The sequence below is a fragment of the Nomascus leucogenys genome, chromosome 8 (assembly GCF_006542625.1).
Source record: "Nomascus leucogenys isolate Asia chromosome 8, Asia_NLE_v1, whole genome shotgun sequence".
Classification (NCBI taxonomy): domain Eukaryota; kingdom Metazoa; phylum Chordata; class Mammalia; order Primates; family Hylobatidae; genus Nomascus; species Nomascus leucogenys.
Window position 1 is genome coordinate 1,083,500 of NC_044388.1, and position 7,841 is coordinate 1,091,340.

Sequence of the window (7,841 nt, forward strand, 5' to 3'; positions counted from 1 at the left end):
CCCTATATTGCCCATACTGGCCTTGACCTCCTGGGCTCAAGCATCCTCCTGCCTCAGCCTCCCAAAATGCTGGGATTACAAATGTGAGCCACCCACCATACCAGCCTAGGCCCTTTAGAGAAGAGGCATAGCATCCTGTTTGACTTACCATTGCCTGTACTCCCTTGAAGTATAATAGGTTCCATGTAGAAAAATCTGCTATATAAAGACTTGATAATTAAAAGGGAGTTATTGGGAAATACTAATAAAAGGGGAGGGAAGTCGTTGTAGGACTCTAAGGATTGAGTAGTCAGTACGTGAAATGTGGCTGTTGAGTAATAAGATTGACTGTTCAATGTTATGGCCTAATGAGAATGTTTGCCCACGTAAATGATTTATTTAAGAAGCCATATAAAGGGAGGAAACAGGGCTGGGAGTGGTGGCTCATGCCTGTAATCCTAGCGCTTTGGGAGGCTGAGGCAGACAGATCACCTGAGGTCAGGAGTTTGAGATCAGCCTGGCCAACATGGTGAAACTCCGTCTCTGCTAAAAATACAAAAAAAAAAAAAAAAAAAAAAAAAATTAGCTGGGCATGGTGGTGGGTGCCTGTAATCCCAGCTACTCTGGAGGCTGAGGTACAAGAATTGCTTGAACCTAGGAGGTGGAGTTTGCAGTGAGCCGAGGTTGCACCACTGCACTCCAGCCTGTATGAGAGAGAAAAGAGAAGAGAGAAAAAGAGAGAGAAAGAAACTGACTCTATCTAAAAAAAAAATATTTAAAAAGACAACCCAAGACGTGACAAAAAAGTAAGGTCCACATGAAGGGGCTGAAGTTCTGATTCCTGGAAGTCCAGGTACTGGGTATGTTGTGAGGGCAGAGTATGATCTCTGAGCTGGAGGTTTCGGGGGAAGCTTGGCAAGTCAAGAAGGTGTGGGATAATGGCACCAACCATTTCTAATGTATGCATAATGGAGGAGTGTTCTCAAAACCCTGTGTATCCCCACATATTCTGAGAAAGTGTTTTGTATAGGGTTACTGCAGAGATTTGAACTGTCTTGCAAATCACCATGAAGGGCTGAACAGAGCTTCGATATTCAGTCTTGAAAGCAATTTAGAGTCCAAATATTTGAAGTCAGGATTGAGCTTCTCCCTCTTGTAGCTTTTTTCTCTGGCCAAACCTAACAATTCCAGATTTGGGGGGACTGGAGAACTGAAAGAACCATTTTATCATTTTACTGAATCACTGGTCACGGACGGTTCCTCTAGAGGAATTTGATCTGTTATGGCCCCCATGGGTCTTATGAGAACTCCAGTCTCAGTAGGAGTGGCACGATTGTCCCACCTAGCTGCCTCATTTATATATATTTCTTTTTTTTCCTTTTTTTTTTTTTTTTGAGAAGTCTCTGTCACCCAGGCTGGAGTGCAGTGGCGTGACCTCAGCTCACTGCAACCTCTGCCTCCTGGGTTCAAGCGAACCTCCTGCCTCAGCCTCCTCAGTAGCTGGGATTACAGGTATGTGCCACCACACCCGGCTAATTTTTATATTTTTAGTAGAGACGGGGTTTCACCGGGTTGGCCAAGCTGGTCTCAAACTTCTGACCTCAAGTGATCCACCAGTCTTGACCTCCCAAAGTGTTGGGATTATAGGCATGAGCCACTGTGCCCAGCCTATTTCTTTCTTTCTTAGCTTCTTTTTTTGTTTTTAAGAGACAGGGTCCTGCTCTGTTGCCCAGGCTGTGGTGTGATCATAGCACACTGTAGCCTTGAACTCCTAGGCTCAAGTGATCCTCTCACCTCAGTCTCCTGAGTAGGTAGGACTACAGGCACGTGCCACCACACCCTGCAAATTTGTTTTGTTTGAGGCAGGATCTCACTTTGTTGCCTAGGCTGGAGGGCCGCGGCACCATCACAGCTCACTGCAGCCTTGACCTCCTGGGCTCAAGCGATTCTCCCACCTCAGCCATGCAAAGTGCTGGGATTACAGGTATGTGCCACTGTGCCCAGCCCTAATTTTTATTTTTCGTGGAGACAGGATCTTGCCATGTGGTCCTTGCTGATCTGAACTCCTGGCTTCAAGCGAGCCTCCCACCTTAGCCTTCCAAAGTGCTGGGATTACAGGCGTGAGCCACCACACCCAGCCTATATACTATTTCATTAGGAGTAATCCTACATCATTCTGCTTCTCCTGTAAATGCTCTATTTTCTTAGTTGTGAGTTAAGGCTTTCCCTGCTAGAATGCTTACTTTTAGTTTGTGATTAATTTTTGTTTGATTATACCAACTCCAAAACTTAAATGAGGAAGAATATCCTACCACTGCAAAATGGAGTGAGTTGGGAAAGCTGCCCTTTGTGACATGGGAGTAATGCCACCAGCACTGTTTTTTCTGCATACTTTATTTCTCCTTCTTGGTTCTTTTAGTGACCTTGTATTTTATCTTCAACCTTGAATTTTCATCTATTTCCACTTCTTCCTTCTTCTTTTCATGTCTTTCTTCACACATTCTCTACAGAATTTCCCCTGTAGTGTTCCTTGTCAACATAGGCCTAAGCTAAAATCTATCTTGCTTGAAAATTTATTTATTTATTTTTTTCTTGAGACGGGGTCTTGCTCTGTCACTCAGACTGGAGTGCAGTGGCACTATCTCGGCTCACTGCAAGCTCCGCCCCCCGAGTTCAAGTGATTCTCCTGCCTCAGATTCCCAAGTAACTGAGATTACAGGTGCCTGCCACCATGCCCAGCTAATTTTTGTATTTTTAGTAGAGACAGGGTTTCACCATATTGGCCAGGCTGGTCTCCAACTCCTGACCTTGTGATCCACCCACCTCAGCCTCCCAAAGTGCTGGGATTACAGGCGTGACCACTGCGCCCGGCCAAAAATTTCAAGTAAGTCTAGCATTTGCATTTTCAAATTCAGACGCTGAAAAGTTTATATGAATTAAAGTTTTCAATTGGATTAATATCAATTACAAGGGAACTTGCTATTTAAACTAATATTATTGTATTATTTGTTGTCTTACTGTGCTGTTTTTTACTGATATGATATTTTGGGACATGAGTTATAACTGGTTTACCTATTATGCGAATCTCTGTTTTCATATATTAGATTTGTTTAAGATGAGGTGTGCATTTTAATTAATGTAGATTCTTGTTTTCTTTTCCTTTTTTTGTGTGGGGGGAGGACAGAGTTTCACTTTTGTCGTCCGGGCTGGAGTGCAATGGCGCATATGACTTCTTTGGTGTTTGTGCTTTCAGTTTGCTGTGGCACTCTTTTTCTCAGATTTACACATACTGTTCTCTTTTTGTTAGCGTGGAATTAGTCACAAAGAGGTGTCTGTCTCTCTAGATCTGGAATATAATTAAATGTAAATTAGTGAAGTAACATAACAACTTTAGGGCTGTCTATAGATTCCTTTTCAGAAAAACAAATACAATGCCTTAGATTTTTAACTCTTTTTCTCTAAGAATTTCAACATATTATATCTTCTGTCCTATTTTCACCTCTCTGGGGAGTGTGTTCTTGTTTATCTTTTGGTGGTAAGAGGTAGCTGATACAGTATATATTTTGGTGTCAGATAGGCCTGCATTCAAATCCCAGATCCTTCTCTTCCTGGATATGACTTCGGACAGAGTAATGTTTCAAGCCTCAATTTTATCATCTTAACCCTATGAATTAAGTATTAAAAAGGAGGTAATACTTAATTCATAGAGTTATTTGAGAGTTTTAAAGGGATTATGAGTGTAAAACAGTTCATACTGAATACTATACACCTGTTCATTAGCTCAATAATCTAAGGATACTACTGATTATAAGATCACCTTCACACACAGACATTACTGCAAGACCAAAGTATAAAACACTTCCCAGGGCCAGGCGTGGTGGCTCATGCCTGTAATCCTTGCACTTTGGGAGGCAAAGGCAGGAGGATTGTTTGAACCCAGGAGTCCAAGGCCAGCCTGGGCAACGTGAGACCCCTGTCTCTATTAGAAAAGAAAAAAAAAAAAAGAAGAAAGAAAGAAAAGAAAACACTGCTCAGGACATGATTTTTTTCGTTGTTGTTGTTTTTTGTTTTAGACAGAGTCTCGTTCTGTTGTCCAGGCTGGAGTTCAGTCATGCGATCTCGGCTCACTGCAACCTCCGCCTTCCTGGGTTCAAGCAATTCTCATGCCTCAACCTTCCAAGTAGCTGGGATTACAGGCTCTTGCCACCATTCCCAGCTATTTTTAGTAGAGACGGGGTTTCGCCACGTTGGCCGGGCTGGTCTTGAACTCCTGGTGTCAAGTGATCCACCCACCTTGGCCTCCCCAAGTGCTGGGATTACAGGCCTGAGCCACCGCACCCAGCCTATGATTTTTATTTTTAGAGACAGAGTCTCTGCCGGGTGTCGTGGCTCAGGCCTGTAATCCCAGCACTTGGGGAGGCTAAGGCTGGTGGATTGCTTGAGCACAGGAGTTCGAGACCAGCCTGGGCAACACAGGGAGAACCCTCCCCCCCCATCTCTATTATTTTTTTAATTAAAAAAAGAGAGAGAGAGGATCTTGTTCTGTCACTCAGGCTGGAGTGCAGTGGCATGAACACAGCTGTCACTGCAGCCTTGACCTCCTGTGCTCAAGTGATTCTCCCACCTCAGCCTCCCAAGTAACTGGGATCACAGGTGCATGCCACTGCACCTGGCTAGTTTTTAAAAATTTCTTGTGAGACAGAGTCTCCCTCCATGTTGCCCAGCTGGTCTCAAACTCCTGGCCTAGAGCAATCTTCCCTCCTCAGCCTCCTAAAGTGCTGGGATTACAGGTGTGAGCCATCACGCCTGGCCCAGATGATCTTCTGACTGATCAAGAGTTTATTGCCAAATTGAATTCTGCCATCTTCTCAAAGGATGTGCTAACATTGGTTTGGCTATCTTCTAGTTTGGTGGCATTAGCCAATTGAGGTTAATGCACTGGGCACTGGGGCTGATGGTACCCTGATGAATTTCCATGACTACTGGAACACTGGATGTGTAGGCATATGAGACACTTTTTTAGCATCCTCAACATGGGCATCAGGCTGGTTTTTTGTTACTCAGCCTACTGATTCTATAGAGTGGTCTAGGATAGTTTTCTCTTCCCTTTTGTCTTCTGTATGTACAGGAAGAATGGGATCATGAACCAAACCTTCTACACAACTGAATAGAAAGCTTATGATTAAAAATAGCTAACATTTACACAGCACTGACTGTTGTAAACATTTTCCAATAGATCAGCTGTTTAATCTTCACAAAACCCAATGAGATAGACATCGTTATCCCTGTCTTGCAAATGAGGAGGCTAAGGCAGAAAACTTATGTCCCTTGCCCGGGGTCATGCCACTAGTAAGTAGAGGAAGTGGGGTTTATATTCAGGCAGTCTGGCTCCAGGATCAATGCTCTCGATCACTCCAGGATCCATGCTCTCGATCACTCATTATATTGCCTCTAAATTTCAGCAAAGAGGGAGATGATAAGTGCATGTTACCAAAAGATTCCTTTTTTCTGACCTGCTGCTTTTTTATTTTGCAGTGTAGTGTCCTAGCTTCTTGGAGTCTCTGATGTCACCTAGGGAAAAGAACTGAAATTCTTAGCATTTTTTCCCAAGCCATCCAACCTCTCAATTCTAAAGCTGAGATGGCTTGGTAGCTAGTGGATCTGGCTTCATAGTTTCTTGGTTGCAGTGAAAAATGTACCAGGTTTTGGAACCAGCCTAACGTGAGTTTAAATCTTGCCGTCCATCCATCTATCCAATAAATATCTATCGTGCTCTTAAATGTCAACTACTAGGCTTTGTACTGTGTGTTGAGGATACAGTAAACAAAACAATTCCTTGCTCTCACCGAATTTAGTCAAGTGAGACAAGACAAAAACAAATACGTGGATGCTAAGAAGAAATATAAGGCACAGGGATAGAAACTAAGGAGAAGCACCATTTTAGAAATATGGTTAGGCATTTGTGCCCAGGAGTTTGAGGCTGCTGTGAGCCGTGATCGCGCCACTGCACTCCAGCCTGGGTGACAGAGTGAAATCCTTTTTTTTTTTTTTTTTTGAGACGGAGCCTCGCTCTGTCACCCAGGCTGGAGTGCAGTGGCTCAATCTCCGCTCACTGCAAGCTCCGCCTCCCGGGTTCACGCCATTCTTCTGCCTCAGCCTCTCCAAGTAGCTGGGACTACAGGCGCCCGCCACCACGCCCGGCTAATTTTTTTGTATTTTTAGTAGAGACGGGGTTTCACTGTGGTCTCGATCTCCTGACCTCGTGATCCGCCCGCCTCGGCCTCCCAAAGTGCTGGGATTACAAGCGTGAGCCACCGCGCCCGGCCAATCCTGTCTCTTAATGCAGGGGAAAAGGAAATATGGTTAGGGAAGATCTCGGATATGGGGATATTTGAGCAGATATTAGTGAGAGAGTAAGTATGTGGCTAGCTGGTGGAAGCCAGACAAAAGGCCCTGAGGTAAGAGAATGATTGCCCTGTTGAAGGAGCTGCAATGAGGCCAGTGTATTCAAGCAGAGTATGGAAGGGGGAAAGTACAAGCAAACAAGATGACAGAACAAAATGAGGGGGCGGGGTGGGGGGGCAGGGGACAAGGGAATGCACCTGGAGCTTGCCGAGCCTTATAGTTCAAGGGAAAGAGAAGAAGCCAAGGCTATGTGTCCTTGGCAAATCACATACAACTTTTGACTTCTGAATCTTGGCTTCCCCCCGCTTTTTTGGGGGACGGAGTTTCGCTCTTGTTGACCGGGCTGGAGGGCAATGGCGCAGTCTTGGCTCACTGCAACCTCCGCCTCCCGGGTTCAAGCCATTCTGGCTCGGCCTCCCGAGTAGCTGGGGTTAAAGGCACGCACCACCACCCTCGGCTAATTTTTGTATTTTTAGTAGAGACGAGGTTTCACCATGTTGGTCAGGCTGGTCTCAAACTCCTGACTTCATGACTCGCCCGCCTCGGCCTCCCAAAGTGCTGGGATTACAGGCATGAGCCACCACACCTGGCGCCCTTTCTTAAAAATAGGTCGCGGAAGGGCGCGGTGGCTCATGCGTATAATCCCAGCACTTTGGAAGGCCGAGGCGGGCGGATCGCTTGGGCTCAGGAGTGCAAGACTAGCCTGGGCAACATGGCGAAAACCCCTTATCTATTTAAATAAATAAATTAGTTTGCAAAGTTGAGAAGATAATTTTTTTTTTTTTGAGACAGAGTCTTCGCTCTTTTGCTCAGGCTGGAGTGCAGTGGCGCGATCTCGGCTCACTGCAAGCTCCGCCTCCCGGGTTCACGCCATTCTCCGGCCTCAGCCTCCCAAGTAGCTGGGACTACAGGCGCCCGCCACCACGCCCGGCTAATTTTTGTATTTTTTAGTAGAGACGGGGTTTCACCGTGTTAGCCAGGATGGTCTCGATCTCCTGACCTCGTGATCCGCCCGCCTCGGCCTCCCAAAGTGCTGGGATTACAGGCGTGAGCCACCGCGCCCGGCAGCATTTTTTTTTTTTTAAAGAAAACACTCAAAGCAGTCCCTCATATAAGTAGATAACTCAAGATATTGCTTGTATTCTTTATACCTTGCGCAGGCTGCAATAAGTCATATTGCTGAAGACTAAGACCCCATGAGCGAGAAGAAGGGGGGATCATGTTCCTAACGGCGTGTGGTCCTGGCGAAAGAAAAAAGGAGCTTTGGAGGAGAATTCGTTTATTTAAGATCTGTAGCTGAGTCTCCTCTCTTCCCCCATTAAAGGGTTGCAGCACAGCTGCCGCCTCGGGAGCCGGTTTACCCGCCGGCTTCGGCTTTGCAGCAGTCACCGCCTACAACTCCCGGCATGCTGCTGGGTGTGGGGTCGGCACGTAGACTCCATTTCCCAGCCAGCCCC